Source organism: Schistocerca cancellata, chromosome 1, assembly GCF_023864275.1.
Source record: "Schistocerca cancellata isolate TAMUIC-IGC-003103 chromosome 1, iqSchCanc2.1, whole genome shotgun sequence".
NCBI lineage: Eukaryota > Metazoa > Arthropoda > Insecta > Orthoptera > Acrididae > Schistocerca > Schistocerca cancellata.
The window spans coordinates 318165258-318183737 of NC_064626.1; positions in this window are offsets into that span (position 1 = coordinate 318165258).

The window sequence follows — 18480 nt, forward strand, 5'->3', positions numbered from 1 at the left end:
GTTAATACACTCCTGGAAATTGAAATAAGAACACCGTGAATTCATTGTCCCAGGAAGGGGAAACTTTATTGACACATTCCTGGGGTCAGATACATCACATTATCACACTGACAGAACCACAGGCACATAGACACAGGCAACAGAGCATGCACAATGTCGGCACTAGTACAGTGTATATCCACCTTTCGCAGCAATGCAGGCTGCTATTCTCCCATGGAGACGATCGTAGAGATGCTGGATGTAGTCCTGTGGAACGGCTTGCCATGCCATTTCCACCTGGCGCCTCAGTTGGACCAGCGTTCGTGCTGGACGTGCAGACCGCGTGAGACGACGCTTCATCCAGTCCCAAACATGCTCAATGGGGGACAGATCAGGAGATCTTGTTGGCCAGGGTAGTTGACTTACACCTTCTAGAGCACGTTGGGTGGCACGGGATACATGCGGACGTGCATTGTCCTGTTGGAACAGCAAGTTCCCTTGCCGGTCTAGGAATGGTAGAACGATGGGTTCAATGACGGTTTGGATGTACCGTGCACTATTCAGTGTCCCCTCGACGATCACCAGTGGTGTACGGCCAGTGTAGGAGATCGCTCCCCACACCATGATGCCGGGTGTTGGCCCTGTGTGCCTCGGTCGTATGCAGTCCTGATTGTGGCGCTCACCTGCACGGCGCTAAACACGCATACGACCATCATTGGCACCAAGGCAGAAGCGACTCTCATCGCTGAAGACGACACGTCTCCATTCGTCCCTCCATTCACGCCTGTCGCGACGCCATTGGAGGCGGGCTGCACGATGTTGGGGCGTGAGCGGAAGACGGCCTAACGGTGTGCGGGACCGTAGCCCAGCTTCATGGAGACGGTTGCGAATGGTCCTCGCCGATACCCCAGGAGCAACAGTGTCCCTAATTTGCTGGGAAGTGGCAGTGCGGTCCCCTACGACACTGCGTAGGATCCTACGGTCTTGGCGTGCATCCGTGCGTCGCTGCGGTCCGGTCCCAGGTCGACGGGCACGTGCACCTTCCGCCGACCACTGGCGACAACATCGATGTACTGTGGAGACCTCACGCCCCACGTGTTGAGCAATTCGGCGGTACGTCCACCCGGCCTCCCGCATGCCCACTATACGCCCTCGCTCAAAGTCCGTCAACTGCACATACGGTTCACGTCCACGCTGTCGCGGCATGCTACCAGTGTTAAAGACTGCGATGGAGCTCCGTATGCCACAGCAAACTGGCTGACACTGACGGCGGCGGTGCACAAATGCTGCGCAGCTAGCGCCATTCGACGGCCAACACCGCGGTTCCTGGTGTGTCCGCTGTGCCGTGCGTGTGATCATTGCTTGTACAGCCCTCTCGCAGTGTCCGGAGCAAGTATGGTGGGTCTGACACACCGGTGTCAATGTGTTCTTTTTTCCATTTCCAGGAGTGTAGATATCCCAAAACTGACGAGTAAAATCAGTAGCTGATATAAACTTTTTTTTTACCAAAAAACTCATATTACCACATGGACTCACTGGGTTTCAGCTCAGACACTTATTTGGACTGGGAGAAACTGGAGGCAGCTCAGTCTTCCCACCAGCGCATCCGGACGTGTGCTTAGTTAGCCCGCAGTGCGTTTTGGTTCAGGAAAGGTTTCCGTTCCTCCACTGTTTGCCGCGCTACGCGATAACGGCAGTTGCTTTCCGCGTAGCCCTCGTTCATTTTTAATATTCTCAAAACCTCAAGTTCTAACATTCTGCGTGGTTTCTGTTGGTTCTATATCGTGTCTCCCTACCACTTTCGCGCAACGACGCTCTGAGCGTGTTTTTAGGGAATTGACTAGTTTGAACCTGGGACCTGTTGCTGGTAAGGAGACGCCAGACCACACATGACATGTAGAGTTCAGAAGAGTTCAGTGGGACTAGCGATGATATAACCAAATACTTAATGATTTCAGCGTCAGCTCCACTGCACTCCCTGTAAAAGAATCTTAATACTAACTAAATTTAGTGGAAGGGGTTCAAGGCTTTCCTATTTTTAGTTAGCTGGTAAAATAACGTCGAAAAAGCAGTTAAGTTTACCATTGGAAATTTTATTCTACTCACAAAATATTGTTTATAAATTTCACTATTGATAAAAGGAAACGTTTTAATACAGAATGGTAAAACCGACTGCGTTCAACAGAAATGTGAACGAATATTCCCTGAATGGGTTTCCAAGTTCTACAATGGATCGAAGGATGAGCTATGCCATATCACATCTATAATCTAGGTTTAAATTAAGTTTAACAAAAGAGAAAACTATCAAAATGGTCTACAGTGACCCTCAATTATCTTTAATTACTTATCTAACTTGTCGTAAATTACAGTGGCTGATGTGGCTTCTCAATAACTATATAACAGAAAAATCATCGCGTTTCAGATCTTTACTTCAAGTGGCAAATGTGAACACCATGAGCTTTTATTGACGATCGACACTAGTATTACGCAAAAAGGGGGTGTAACAGATGAGACTTCTGCAGTTCTGAGTGAAGCGTTATGCGCTGTTATGCCGCATCGCGTGCGTTCATTACCTTGTCGGTGTTCGTCAGGGGCCGGCGGGCAGCACAGCTCCGCTCACCTCGCCGTCTCGGAAGTAACTCTCACCTAACTTCTCCTTACTACAATTTACTGAAGTTGGTTTAAAAAAACTATCTGGCTGTGTTTTCATCTGACCAATCAGGGTCTCAATGTTAACCTTAAGCTCCGCCTACAAAAATTCTGTCTATCCAATGAGAAACGTTGTACTTTTCGTGGTGGGGCAATGTTTTTAAAGTTTGCAACGTAACAGAGACGCGAAAAAGTCTCACGCTAAAACTTGCGGCTGGGGGGCCCTTTTTGTGTTATCGTAAGATCTATACTGTTCTGGAGGGCTCTGTCTTTCAACATGGGCTGGGGGGTGGTCCTGACGTAACAGAGACGCGAAAACGTCTCACGCTAAAACTTGCGGCTGGGGTGGCCCTTTTTGTGTTATCGTAAGATCTATACTGTTCTTCTGGAGGGCTCTAGCTTTTAACATGGGCTGGGGAGTGGTCCTAGCGGTTAGCTGGCGACGTGGGTGTCCGTCCCTTATTGTACGGCCTTCCAGCTTAACACGGTTCTGCTCTCGGCTTCTGTTCTCTTTTCTCCACTCGGAACTGCGTCTATCTCACGGTGGGAAGGTATGACATGCATTTAGGCATTCTTGTGTTAGTCTGTGGTATTACATTTGCTCACTCGTTACTCGTATTACTTTGGTTAATTTAATGTCACGATTTATTCGGAGCTATGTGACATACAACTGGATTTGCTTATCATGTCAGGGTTTTCATGGAAGGTGTTGGATTTGCCTGACACCTTACAAAGTGACTGAGGAAAGTTTCTAATATGAGTAACAATTATACTCAGTTATCAGTTTCATATGTTGAGATTGCAGTTTTTCCTGCAAGAAACCCGATACAATGAGAAATCAACAAAATGGAAAAATAATTTCCTACAGTCGAATTAAATTAACCCAAAAATTAAAAGAATCCGTATAAGATACCATCACATACATATATACGTTCGATTATTGTTTCTCATGGAAAGCAGAAGCACACAACTAGTGTGTTAAGTGAGAAGGTAATACTTAGTGAAAGACAATCAAAATTTATATAAATCTGATATAAGTTGCCAGAACAAAACAGGCATATCCAGAACAAAACAGGCATATAACTAAACACCGCAGTTACCACCGTGTGACATAACTAATTGATCCACAAGAGGAAGTTGAGTCTGCCCTTAGCAGTTGTTTGCATATGGTAGCTTTCACTGCGCAACTTTTGACACACTGGTGGAACTCCATAGCGAATGAAAGCAGTGTTGTTTTACAGGACATGCCAGAAACGCCAATGGGTGGACGCGTGCAGTGACCTCTGCGGCGTCATCCTCTCTCCTTAGACTTTCCATTTGTTTCCATAACCGCAACGATCTCATTCATTACTACCGTCACTTCTCACAAAGCATCTGCCTCTCTCCAGGAGGAGGAAATACATACATTCTACCTCACGGAGATCGTCGTGTTGATCCAAAAATGAAACGTCCTTTTGTCCACTGAGACATTGCAGACCGGCTGCCTTTCTTCCTCGTAGGCGGCAGGCCGAAAAATGTTCTCCAGCGTTAAATCGCCAGACTCGGAGTAGGAGGGACCACATGGTAGAAACAGATAACCTTTCAGCCTGCCTTGATTAGGCGAAGGTCAGTCATGTCCACTGTACACAGCAGGAATTCGCATCAGCCAAATTAATTAAAAGAAGGAAAATCGAGGTTCCTCCATTTTATGCCGTGTCCGCAGAGGCAGTATTTCATTTGCTTTGTTTCAGTATCATATGACGTCGCCATGTACACACATGCTCTACTACACAGCTTCATAATATAAACAAGAAAATATCTGTAGTACTTTAAAGATCAGCATCTGGATCGTACAAAACGGCTAACAATGTTAATAATATATGGCAGAGCCATTATCCAGAAACTTTTCGCTACGTCTTTTTTTCGCTCTGCATTCCGTGGCCTCAGTAGCTTGCTTCTTTTTTATGGAATTTAATCGTTGTCACTCTCGGTGCCAGGTTACATCTGAGGCTCTTGTATGTGGAACATACCTGTAAGAATCAGGCTTCCCCTCTTCCTTGTAGTACTACAACAGTTGTGTGGGATGCATTAGTCGAGGTCTGTGTACTGTAGTGGATGAATCGCCATGAAACGTCAGCATAATCCAGCCTCCCCCCCCCCCCCCACACACACACCCCCAAACTGAATAAAAAGATGCGTAAATAAAAATAACACTTTCCTCTCATAATTAATTGCCATTTACAATTTTTAGGTAATTTGTTGCAATTTTATCGATTTATTAAACACCTACATCTCCACTGTAATGAAAATGTCAATACAATACTAAACAGTTACCCGCAGCATACTTATAACAAACTCCATTGGTACCCCGAACTAAATAACTACCGCAGCACATTATATAACAAGCTACTTCAATGCCCCGAGTTAAACAATTTCTGCAATGATTTATTTAAAGACAAATACACTCTTAGCGAGATATTAAATTTTTAACAAAAACTAACGCACGATATTAAAACAAATGACGACGATATTCTATGATTTTCATTATTAACAACAAATAACGCTACTGCTGAGACTTTACATATGAAACATACACCACAACAGGATGTTCAAATGAACTCTTTCTACGTCACCCAAAAATTACTAGTGCATAAGATGTCATAATGTATGTGTCAAAACGAGCATGTTATCCTGTTGGCACAAATACAGCAATATAATGATGTCACGACATATTCTACAATATCTCGGTAAATATTAACGAATTTATGATGTAATCTGTGACAGCTACTATAATTTAATGTCATCACAGCAAATTCTTCCAGCACTTCGACCACCCAATGCTATGTACACATGTTGGGCAATTTTTTTGCAACTCTACCGATACTTTCCCAGACTGTCAACCAAAGACACGCGTAAATATTGTATATTTGCACAGTGTGCTTTATTAACAAGTACCACACTGTTACACGCACACACCTAGTTTACAAGGAATTTGCCATTGCATTATTACTGTGTGACGTCACTATAAAGTTTCCTTGAACGGTATACCACTATAGAATTAGAGCAGATTTGTAAAATAAAGCCGGAAGAAACCCGAAGATGTACACACACTGCTAAATTTGCACTTTAAGCAATTACCTTCACCACTACAGGAAACACTAGAATAATAAGAATGAGAGGGATCATACCAGCACTCAGATGCCACCGTTTAGACAATAAACAGAAGCAACCACTACGGCAGCCACCAGCCGACCCGACTGAAAGCAGCTGAGATGTCTGTGGGACACGCAACGCTCTGCACTGCCGGCGACCCAGGGCCGCGAACAACGGAATTTCACCTGTCTGCCTTAAGAATACGCCATCCACTCACCCATCTCCCCATCATATGACAGGTATGGTAGATAAATGCACTGCAGCCCTGCTTATAGCTTCTGCAAGCAACTGATGAATAATCACATTCCTCCGCTACTGTTTACAAGTATCTTGGATGGTTGACAAGAGGCTGCTATAATCTGAAACATTCTGGTAGGTTTATACCACCAATGAGAATCCTTCACTTCTCCCTTCCTCTCTGGACCAATAATAATCATGCTCCCCCTCCCAATTTTATTACTAAATCAATTATGGGGGCGCTGTTACTCTCGTGACCACAACAGAGAGAGATCATTATGAAGTACTAGCAAAGGCAGAGATCAGCCAGCGCCACCAGGCAGAATAAAAAGAGTAAGAAGACACGTAAGTATAATTAACCTACCACAACACGATATTTAAACAAATAAAGTCGTTGTACACACCAAACCTACATCATTGCTGCATTAAAATGTGTGTGTGCCGTCGTGTGTGTTAAAAGCAGGGCAGTTGTACTATCAGCATAATTATTATAATTTATGTCATGACATTTTATGTGAGTACTACAACGCATGACCATTATCCAGTACTCCAAAAACATGCATATATACCAGACATTTGAATCTTTAACAAATTCTGCAATGCATTATTTAACAACAAATACATTCCTGCTAAATACCAGGTCTACATTACCCCTGCACTATTTAGAGTGTGACGGCACTATATGAATGTCTTAGAGGCATCTGACACTATAGCATTAGAGTATACAGGTAAATAATCATGGAAAAATCCAAAAACGTATACCAACAATATATTGCTAAATTCACAATTGAAACAGGTTAACAAGCACATTATTAAAAAGAAAAAAACTATAAACATTTGTGTACTTACCTCCGGCGCGACATACCTGGTAGCTGCCTGGAGAACATGCTGCTGCCATTGGACGCCGTGCACCAGCAAATTACCCAGAGATCAACCTCGGAATGCGCTGTACGCCCACTTGCGGACAGCATCTGTGGTCACATGTCAGACACCGATCACGGGACGCAGGGGCTGGACAAGCAAGGCAAGACTCCATCAGTCGGAGCACTGAGCGGAGGAAAAAAAAACGGTCCGTATTTACTGCTGTAATAACTGTTATTATACGTGTCTCTAATTTACGAGAATGTCAGTGGTGAAGAAACAACATGGCAACACTAAATTTATATAGTAAACATTTTACCACAACCATAGGAAGATGCGAGTCGTAGTCCCACACACAGTCGTATCTATGTTCTTTTTTTCTTATGAGTATTTGCTCGTTGGCATGAGACTCTTGCCAGGTTTCGTTAATAAAAGTGCTGTACTTCTTTTTCATAGGAGTACGAGAATATTACTGAGGGTCAACAACAACAGCAATGAAAGAGGCGTCGTCCACATGGAGAAGTATTTCATTTGATGTACGGGAGTGTCACTGTTCATCTGTCATTTCCTACGCACGTGAAGTGGACGGTCCGTTTCGTTGTAGACAATCAATCATCGGCGAGTAAGGATATGGAATGCCGGAAGCGCTATGACGTTCATATACGTTACAATTTTGGTGTTTATTTCGTTACCCAACTACCAACTTCCCCACCATCCAAAAAGTAGGATACTTGGCTAGCGAATTACAAAATAATTATTCTTGTACACAATCTTTATCACTCATTGCATACGCATTTACACACAGAAAATAACATCCAGTTTATTTCTCAACCTATAATTTAAATCTACATTACAATCATCTATTTATTTCCACCGCCAGTAATTTGACAAGTACAAATAAGATATGTTTTCGGATTTAATTTCTTTTCCTGTAAAACACCTTGAACAGTGAACTCCGTTCCTTCCTGCCGAAATCATTTGGGATTTTTAATTTTACCTCTTATTTCCTGCATAACACGGATGTTAAAACCTTTCATATATTCCTAGATGTACACTGGCAGCTCTCCCGCCCCATATTAGTTGTATCATGGTGATAGCCTTAACACCGCGATGGGATCATTAAATATGTGTTTACGCATACATTAGTAGACTATGTCGTTGTAGCACATATCACCCTACAAGACGAGACCAAACGTTGGTTTCTGCGACGTATTGTTCAATCATCTGTTTTAAAGTGCTGGTCATCAAGATTTACTTTGATGTATCGTTAGCCCAGAAAAATTTCCAACAGACCGGTGAAGGCGACATCAAAAACCAGTCACTTAATGTGATTTAATGAGTGTAGTCAATTACCATCACCTTCGTCAGTTTCCTGCTATATTAGCAGGTCCTTTGCCTCTCCATTTTCTGCGATTCATTGCTTCCTTCTTAAGGCTGCTGTATGTTGTACCGTCCACCATGTCGTCCAGTATCTGAAATCTCTTCCTTCCTCGCATCCTTTCCCCTTCTACATAACCTTCTAAAACTGTTTGTATCAGTCCATCATTCTTTCTTAAAATATGCCCAATCCATTTTTTTCTTCTTTTTATTACATCTAGTAACTGTCTTTTCTCTCCCACTCTTCTCAGTACCTCTTCATTTTGTACTCTGTCCATCCAACATATTCTTTTCATCCTCCGCCATGTCCACATCTCAAAAGCCTCCACCCTTTCTCTGTCTTTCTTCCTCAAAGTCCATGTTTCAGCGCCATACAGAAGAACACTCCATACAAGACATTTTACGAGTCTCATCCTGAGTTCTCTGTCCAGACCGCTGCAGAAAATTCTACTTTTCTTATAAAATGCCTCTTTTGCCATTGCTACCCTTGTTTTAATTTCGGTGGTGCACTTCCAGTCGGTGTCTATCCTGCTTCCAAGATACTTAAAATTTTGAACCTGTTCTAATATTTCTCCATTCAGTACAATTTTTATTTCTTTATTTCCTCCTAGTGCGAATGCTATTGTTTTCTTTGTGTTAATTTTCATTCCATATTTTTTTCCGTTAGCTTCAATAGTGTCCACCAAATCCTGTAATTCTTTTTCTTGTCCCAGACAACATTGTCAAATGCCTTTTCTAGATCGATGAAGCACATAAATAGGTCTCTTCCTTTTTCAATAAATCTTTCTCCCAAGATTCGTAGGAGACCTATTGCATCTCCGGTGCCCGTGTTCCGTCTAAAGCCAAACTGCTCCTCGCCAAGATTCTCCTCCATTACTTTCCCAAGTTTCTTATTAATTATCCTTAACATCACTTTGGCTGCATGTGAAATGAGGCTGATTGTCCTGCGCTCATTGCATTTCTTGACTCCTTGTTTTTTCGGTAATGGAATCATTACTGTTGTCAGAAAGTCCTCAGGCCATTCACCACTGTCATATATGTTATTAAATAACCTCAATATTTCTCTTATTCCATCTCTTCCATTATGTTGGTTGGTCCTTTCTCGTCATCACTTACACTGCTGAGTGATCAAGTTCCAGAGTTTCTGGTTTGCGATCTGTGTCATATAGCTCTTTTAGATATTCTTCCCATCTCTGGAGGACATCGTCACGATCTTTGTACACTACCTCTTCGCCTCTACTCAAAATTTCCGTAGTTGCCCTTCCTGCTCTGTTTTGATCCCATGTCATAGTCATTACTCTGCTGTATAGTAAGTCGTATCTTCCTTTCTTGTCCAGTTCTTCAATTGCATCGCATTCCTCTTGTAGCCATTTTTTCCTATCCTGCTCTGTTTCTCTTCGCAGTTCATTTATTTAACCTTCGGTACATAGTTCTTGCAACTTCAGTGTTCTTGTTTTTAAATTTTCTTCTCTACTCCATCTTGAATATCATTTCTTGTGTGACCCATGGTTTTTTTGCCCTTTTCCCTTTTACATATCCTGTATTTTTCTGTCCTGCTCTAATGATTCCTTCTTTCAGCATATTCCAATACTCGTTGGCATTATCAGGTGGTTCTTTGTCTCACAATGTGTTTAGAAACTCCCGAGACAGCATATCTGTAATTTATTCTTTGTTGGATCTTATCTTCTCTAGACCCCAGTTCTTAACCATGGTCGCCTTCTTCAGTTTTTTCATTCTTATTTCTATTTCTGCCCTAAGTAAGTTGTGGTCGCTATTAATATCTGCACCTGGTAATGTGGGCACCTTCTTGATTCCATTTCTGTATCTTTCTTCTACCAGTATAAAATCGATTTGGTTTCTGTATTTATCACCTGGTGATTTCCAAGTGTAGACCCTCCTCTTGTGGTTCCTGGACCATGTGTTTGCCACTATCAGCTGCCTTTCCCTGCAGAAGTCAATTAGCCATTCACCTCTATCATTTCTCTTTAAAAAACATGACTGCCTACTATGTTTCCCTCTTTCCCTTTTCCCACAATGGCGTTCCAGTCTCCCATTACCATTTTGCAACATTTTTTTTAATTTTCGTCCATTATTCTCTCTATTACATTGTACGTTTCCTCTACAATTTGGTCATCATGTTCTGAAGTTGGCATATACACCTGGACTATAAGTAAATCTTTCTGTGCTCCTTTCAGCCTTACACCAATAACCCGCTCATTTGCATAGTCCACATATTCCACACATTTAGCCAATTCCTTTGTCATAATCATTCCTATTCCATTCATCCCTTTTACTTCTCCTCCTGACTAGTACAATACATATTCATCTGACTGTAACTCTCCACATCCATTCCATCTTACCTCAGCGACTCCTACAAGGTCCATGTGATTCTTTTCCAACTCTCTTTTAAGGTTTTCTAGTTTTCCTGCTTGTAGCAGAGTAATAACATTCCAGGTACCAATTCTCGTTTTGATTTTATGCCTCCTTTCAAGATGTGCCCCTCCCCCCCATCCTCCGCCCCTGAGATCCGGATTGGAGACTGTTTTACCTCCGGATACAGATCTAACATGAGAGGAAGCCATTTTTGTGCATAAAATGGAGACTGCATTATGCAGGGAAGATAATCTGCGGTGATATTCCGTCGCCTTCCTTAGTTCTGGAGGCCGCCCCTAACATGGGATACAGAGGCTTTTGCAGCCGCCCGCTCCGGATCAGACGTTGCATGAGAAGTATAGGATGGAAAATGAAAGATTCCTAGCCATCGAAACCTAATAGCGTCAGGGTCGGAAAAGAACAAGAGATGGCCGAGGGTAGCCAGACAGGAAAGATAAAAGTGAGGAGCCTGGCATAAGTAAGTGGAAGCAACGCCAGGACTCAGCTCAGGGCCCCGTGGTCGCCAACCACGTATTCACTACGTGAGTCCCTGAGAAAGAGTATTGTCAATATGTGTTCTTAAATGTAAATGTCGTGTGACTAGGGCCTCCCGTTGGGCAGACCTGTCGCCGGGTGCAGGTCTTTCGATTTGACGCCACTTCGGCGACTTGAGCGTCGATGGGGATGAAATGATGATGATTAGGACAACACAACATCTACTCCCTGAGCAGAGAAAATCTTCGACCCAGCCGGGAATCGAACCCGGGCCCTTGGGATTGACATTCTGTCGCGCTGACCACTTTTTTGTTTTTTTTTCTTTTTTATTTTTTATTTTTGGTTTTTTATTTTTTTGTTTTTTAGAAAGCCCCTTAGGAAAATGGGACTACAAAAAAACCTAAGTGCCACCGCCACTTTTCATCCTATAACAAAAAAAATCTGATCCACTTCAGGCGTTGGCTCCTGACGAAACCTACCCCAGAGAGCTGCCTATATACCAGGGGAAATATGGGAAATCAAGGTTAGGGCTATTCTTACAAACAAAACAAAATCTTCCTTTTTCTGAATTTTATTTTTATTTTTATTGTTTTTATTGTGTTTTTGTTTAGTTTTGATGTGTAATTGCTCAGAGGCCTTCTGCGCCTCGCTGGTAATATGTTGAGTCACGTCTTCTCGAAATTGATATGTTCCATTCAATTGTTCAGAAATGTTCATTGGTTCAAACAGGAAACCTTCTTCTCTCTTGGCTTAACACATTCCAGCTGCGAGGCGGGTCGTGGAAAGCACTCCCAAGGAAGTTCGAGAAAAATTGTCTGTATTTTGGGTGACGGACAACGACATAATGACGGTCATTGAGGTATGTCCAAAAATCGAGTACAGAGTCTACAGTTTGTCCAAATAGGTAGTGAATGGCATGTCCGCGAATCCAATTCACAGCATTGGTCTTTGTCCGAGGAAAATAGTCACGTTCCGGAAATAATAATGAAAGGGTAGTAATCCGATCCGGAATGTCCCGCGTTAGAAAAGCCACAATACGACGAATCAAGTGCCAAACCTCCGCCGCTGGTCCGCAAACAAACCGATGTTCGTCATTGTCTGGCACTCCACACGTGGAACATAGAGGGGATTGGGCGAGGTGGATACGATGAAGGCGAAATTGGTTGCTTACCATTGACAGTTAGTACCAGACAGATTGAACATTCGTGTCAAGGTAACAGGCGAACACAGCGCGCCATACATGACGCCAGTCAACCTGGGTGAACTTTTGTTCAATCGGGTTAGGTGGATGACCTAATTGGAGGACATTGTATACTGCCATTGTCTTGAATAAAAGCTGTCTTGGTAAGGTGAGGCGTAGATAACTGAGTTCAAGAAAGAAGTATCGTATATAATGGAACTGGGCCGGAACATCCGAGATCATCACTGGGGCTGACAGTGAGACCGGCGAATATGCCGACAGTAGGAGACCAGTGAGCCTCGTTGGGCAACGTGTCCATACCGTCATCTGGGAGCTGGCTAATAGGGCGCGAGCTCTATCCGGCACGTGAAACAGACCAATCCCACCTCGTTCACGGGGAAGAGTAAGGGTTGCATAGTTAACTTTGAACAACAGCCCAGAGCTGACGAAAGATGCCATCGCTGCCAACATGCGACGTGCCACAGTAAGCGGGAAAGGTAGAACTTGTGCTACATGGGAAAATCGGGATGCGATATATATATTGACATATCGAGCTCGTTGGAGAATATCTAGGGATCGAAGGCGATGGTCCATAAGACCTGCTCTGATCATTAAAAGGAGGCGTCGGCAGTTGGTGGTGGCTGAACGCCGGAGATCAGATGAAAAATCTATTCCCAAACAGCGAATGGTATCAACGGTGGTGAGAGGTGTAACGCACGCCACAGGAAGTCCCGTGCCAATGAACATAACTTGTGACTTTTGTACGTTTAAAGAGCTACCCAACGTCTCACCATAAGTCGCTACCCACGCCAAAACAGCTCGAATCTCGTCGGCATGACGTAAACAGATGACTACATCGTCAGCATAGGCCATGAAACAGAATCGGTAGCGATCTATGGACAGCCCTACCAAACGTTGTCTTAGTCCACATAGCAAGGATTCCAAGGAAAAGGCGTACAAAATCGCTGATAGAGGGCAACCTTGACGTACGGATCGACCTATTTTTATCGGAGGAGTGAGTCTACCATTGTACATAATCCTGGATGAGGCACCCCGCAGAAGGCGCATCACTACCGTGATAACGGCGACTGGGAAACCCATATGGTGCAGAACGACCGTAAGGAACGAATGGTCAACCCAATCAAAGGCTTGACTAAAGTCCAAAGACGCAAGTACCCCAGAGAGGCGTTGTGCCTGGGTAACGGCGATCATATCCCTGTAGTGGCATAAAGCCGTGCGGATATTACTATCCCCTCCCAAAGATGCTTGGTCTGGCGACACAACAAATCGGGCAACGTTTTTAAGTCGTGCCGCCAAAAGGCGAGTGAAGATTTTCATATCACTGTTAAGGAAGGTGATGGGCCGATAATCACTGATATTGGTGCCACCATGCGGTTTATGTACAGGAATAATAATTCCTTCCATGAAAGCGTCCGGCACAGGTACTTCCGGAGACATCAGTTCCCGACTGATGGAGGTGAAGATGGACTCTAACAAATCACGGAAGGTGCGATAAAATTCGAGGGGAAGACCGTCGGGTCCTGGGGAGCGATTGATAGTTCCTGCCCGGATCGCATCGTGGACTTCATCGTCAGTCACCTCTGACATCAAGTCAATCGCCGCATCTCCTGGGATACCACCGAAGTTGAGCTGTGAGACTTCCTCGATCAACTTTGGGGAATATGGAATTGCGGCGTAGAGCTGCTGGTAGTGGGCTTGAATCACATTCCCTATTGCAGATTGGGTTACGTAGCGACGCCCTTCTTGGTCTGTTAGGACGTGAATCAATTTTCGGCGTCGATTTTGGCGTTCTTGGATGATATGGTACATCGACGGATGTTCATGGGGCATGCGATCAGCAGTACGAGATCTTACTATCGCTCCTTCCAAATGCCTTCGCATGAGATTGGAGATTTGGGCCTTAGCATGGTTCATCCGTGTATGGCGCTCAGGGGAGCATTCTCGTAGGATCCTGTAGGAAAAGTCCATAGTGCTCTTCCTCCAGGCGACAACATCTTTACCATACCGGATCAAAGTTTTTCGAAGAGTAGGTTCCACTCAGCTACCGGGCGCGGACTAATATATGCTCTGATTTTTAGGAGCAATAACCTGAAGTGACATCATGATCGCATATCCAATCTATAAGCATAAAACACTCCAGCTTCCAGCATTACGATTTTGAGCGAGTCCTCATCCAAAAAATATAATAAACTAATACCTGCAGTGTCGTGTTACCGAAGAGGGAATTGTAAAATTGTGACGTATAAATTATGTAATTTATTATAATCATTATGTTACGGAGAGATCGTGTGGTAGTGGAATCACTTAATTTTCTCTGTTCTGTATGAACTATCCTCATTGCCACTGCAGAGTCTTATACCAAGTAAGCAAGGTCGAGGATCTTGTTATGGAATTGCCTGTATCCTCTTTCTACAACACAAATGCACACAACGATCAACACTTTTTTTATTTACATGAACTATAAGTTTTTACTTAAGTGGAATAGAGTCCATGTGTTGTGGTACAAGCTCTTCCGTAATAGTCTTCTTGCAGACAATATCCGTGATCCTGCTATAATGTCGCTATGCACTGTCGTAGCCTAAGCCCGCTCTGCGAATGAATGACAGACAACAAACTGGAGTAGTGAGCTGAGTCAGTGAGCTAGTGACTGAGCTAGTGACTGACGCCCTCCGGTCAGGGGCAGCGATCTAAATACTTCCTGTCGAAAGAGTATTGCCGCAAATAACCTATTAAAAAGTCATAGCGCTGTTCATATCTTTACCGGCCGGAGTGGCAGTGCGGTTCTAGGCGCTACAGTCTGGAACCGAGCGACCGCTACGCTCGCAGGTTCGAATCCTGCCTCGGGCATGGATGTGTGTGATGTCCTTAGGTTCGTTAGGTTTAATTAGTTCTAAGTTCTAGGCGACTGATGACCTCAGAAGTTAGGTCGCATAGTGCTCAGAGCCATTTGAACCGTTTGTTCATATCTTTGCAAAAAACAAAGCTACAACCAAGGCAATCATGCTGATTGATGTCCCACGGACGGCTAAAGAACATTTGCTTGAAACATTTTGTAATTTGCATCTGGACAAACAGTTATTTGGGTGGTCAAGATAAATGGGACCGCCTGTATATAGATCATGTAAGAGCACACTGACGAACATATTTAGATTACTCACAGACAGGCAGTAAATGTTTGGTACACGTGAAATAACCAGAACACATAGACAAAAACTTAATATCTCACTTCATAATACAAAAACAGTATGACAGTCAGGGCGGAAATCCCTAAAACAGCACAAGACTTGCAGGCAGACATCATGTGCTTACAAGAACCTTAAAATAGAAGTGGGCAACTAATATGTCTGCCAAAACGTGCTACCACAATAACAGGCAACAATGACTGTAAGGCTGCAATAGTAATTTTAAATAGAACTTATAACATAATTAAGGGCACACAACTATGCAATCAATACTTAGTTACCATAGAAGTAACTAATGGGAACGTCACATGGGTTATTGCATCCATGTATGCCCTATACAGCCATCAAATACAGCCGTACACAGACTACATCAGAGACCTAGTAATGTATGCCAGAGGCAAAAAATTAGTGATAAATGCTGACATTAATTCCAGATCGACCTTCTGGAACTCAGACAGAACAGATGACAGAGGACGCATAATCACTGACCTAATACAAGAAACACAATTACGTGTAATGAACACGGAAGGCCCTATATCAACATAAGCAGGGTTCGATGGTACGAGCAGCAATATCGACTTTACGCTAGCAAATAATGCAGCAATGGCAGACATAACAAACAGGACTGAACACGACAACATAACCAGTAGGTATCACAATGTCATAACATACACACTAACTCACACTCAGAACACAACGAGCAAATCACACACCAGAGAGTTATTGTTGCATAAAGCAGACTGGGACAAATTAACGGAATTATCCAACAACACGATCCAGGAAACATCAATGGAGGTATCGATTATAGAGCACACATGTTAACACAGATAATACAACATGCACAGAACACATCAATACCGACAGCAAAGAACACAAAACGCTCATCAGTACCAAGGACCAACGAACTCACGAGACTCAAACAAGATGCCAGACGCAAACGAAATTTATATTAAAGGGCGATAGCAGATAGGGACAGACACATAAGACTTGAAGCACAAAGGCATGCACAAGACTTATACAGACAGACAAGACCCTATACAACACTCCTAGACAACAATGTGAGCTATTTATAACAACATAAACAGAGCAAAATATACTGACAGAGAAAATAAAAACCCCAATAGTTCTGGGAACGCTAAGGCAGGATGACGGCACGATGACAAGGGGATGGAGGAATACAGCAGAGTTTCTGCTGCATAAACTGCTCCCTGACGACGTCATGGATACAAACACACAATATCATAGAACAATGGCTGGATAGCCTTTAACTATATATATGAAGACAGTAACTGCTCTCGAAAGAACAGATACTGTGAATGACGAGGTATGTCAACAATACCTGTCGGCAGCTGAGGGTTTAAGTTAGTCATCATTTATTCCAGGAAAAAGCTGCACGGTCATTCACAGTATCTGTTCTTTCGAGAGCAGTTGCTGTCTTTATATATATAGTTAAAGGCTACCCAGCCATTGACCTACGTCTGTGCATATGCGCACAGTTTGCCCAAACTCTTACGGGAATCGCCAAAGCGTGCGCGAGTAATGAGTGGATGGGCAAATGTCTATAAGGTACATTACATATGTAGAATTGTGGACAGTTGGGAATGTGAGTCTCGCGGGAAGCATGCAAGGGATAAGTCCCTGCAGTCGTGCTATTCATCTGTGTCCTCGGTGGCTTAGATGGATAGAGCGTCTGCCTTGTAAGCAGGAGATCCCGGGTTCGGGTCTCGGTCGAGGCACACATTTTCAGCTGTCCACATCGAGGTATGTCAACAACACCTGTTGGCAGCTGAGGGTTTCAGTTAGTCAACATAGGATTAGTTGGTTGGTTGGTTTGTGGGATTAAAGGGACCAGACTGCTACGGTCATCGGTCCCACATAGGATTAGTAATAAACAGGATAAGCAATACTACTTCTCTACTAACAACCATTTGTGTGTGTGTGTGTGTGTGTGTGTGTGTGTGTGTGTGTGCGTGTGTTTCTGTGTGTGTGCGACTGGTGGTCAACGGCTCGAAGAGATCATCCGGAGGTATTATTCACCGTCAGTCACATTCGGTGATGGTACTAACAAATCTCTCCTCTAGCCTAACATCTTTTTATATTCGTCGCAAAAACCATAAAATTTTATTTATATTTCAACCTTAAATTATTGTTATTTTGAAAAGTATTATTCTTTGCAAATGTTGTAGATAAAACAAAAGAAAAGAAAACCGCAAAAAGATGAAAAACGAAAATTGTAAGATGTACGACTCGTTTTGAAAATCAGATAACAGGTCTATAATTTGGCAATCAATAAATAATACTTCAAGACAACTCTAACCATTCTGCCACAGTTTTATGGAATACGTACTCTTTTATGTATTCTAAATGAACAGGAGCTGCTCAAAACTTATCATCTTTCTGCCTTTCATTCAGTGAAGCTGTATACACCTGGGAGCAGGAATTTGGCGCTGCGCCAATAGGACAGGGCGTTTTACGTCGGCAGGGATGCAATACTCAAATGCGTTGCGCGTTCATGTTTTCCCAGAAAATGAAGTCGTAATCCCCATAATTATACAGTCCAAACGTGCTGTCTGGGAAGTATACTGTGTGAAAGCAGTTTTCTTACAGTTTTTATTAATAATCTTTTATTATTTGCAAGAAATTCAATGGAAAATTACACTATTTACAAGTCTGTAACATACAACAAAAACCTCTGCTATATACAACCACAAAACAATTTTCATAGATTTCAGTGGTTGTTATATTGCAGATAAAGTAAGGAATATTATACAAAACAGCAAGTAACTTCCCTGAGAGGTGTTGTAAGCGTGTGATTGATGGATCTTGGAAATGATATTGACGTGTAGTGCGAGGGCGAATGACTTTCAAAATATTATCGGTTGGTGAACTAGATTCAGTTTGACGCTGTTGGTTGAACACTTCCATCTCCGTGACGATTCGGAAAAATCCAATCTCAGTCTGGATAATGGTATCTGGCTTAAATTTTTTTGCGGC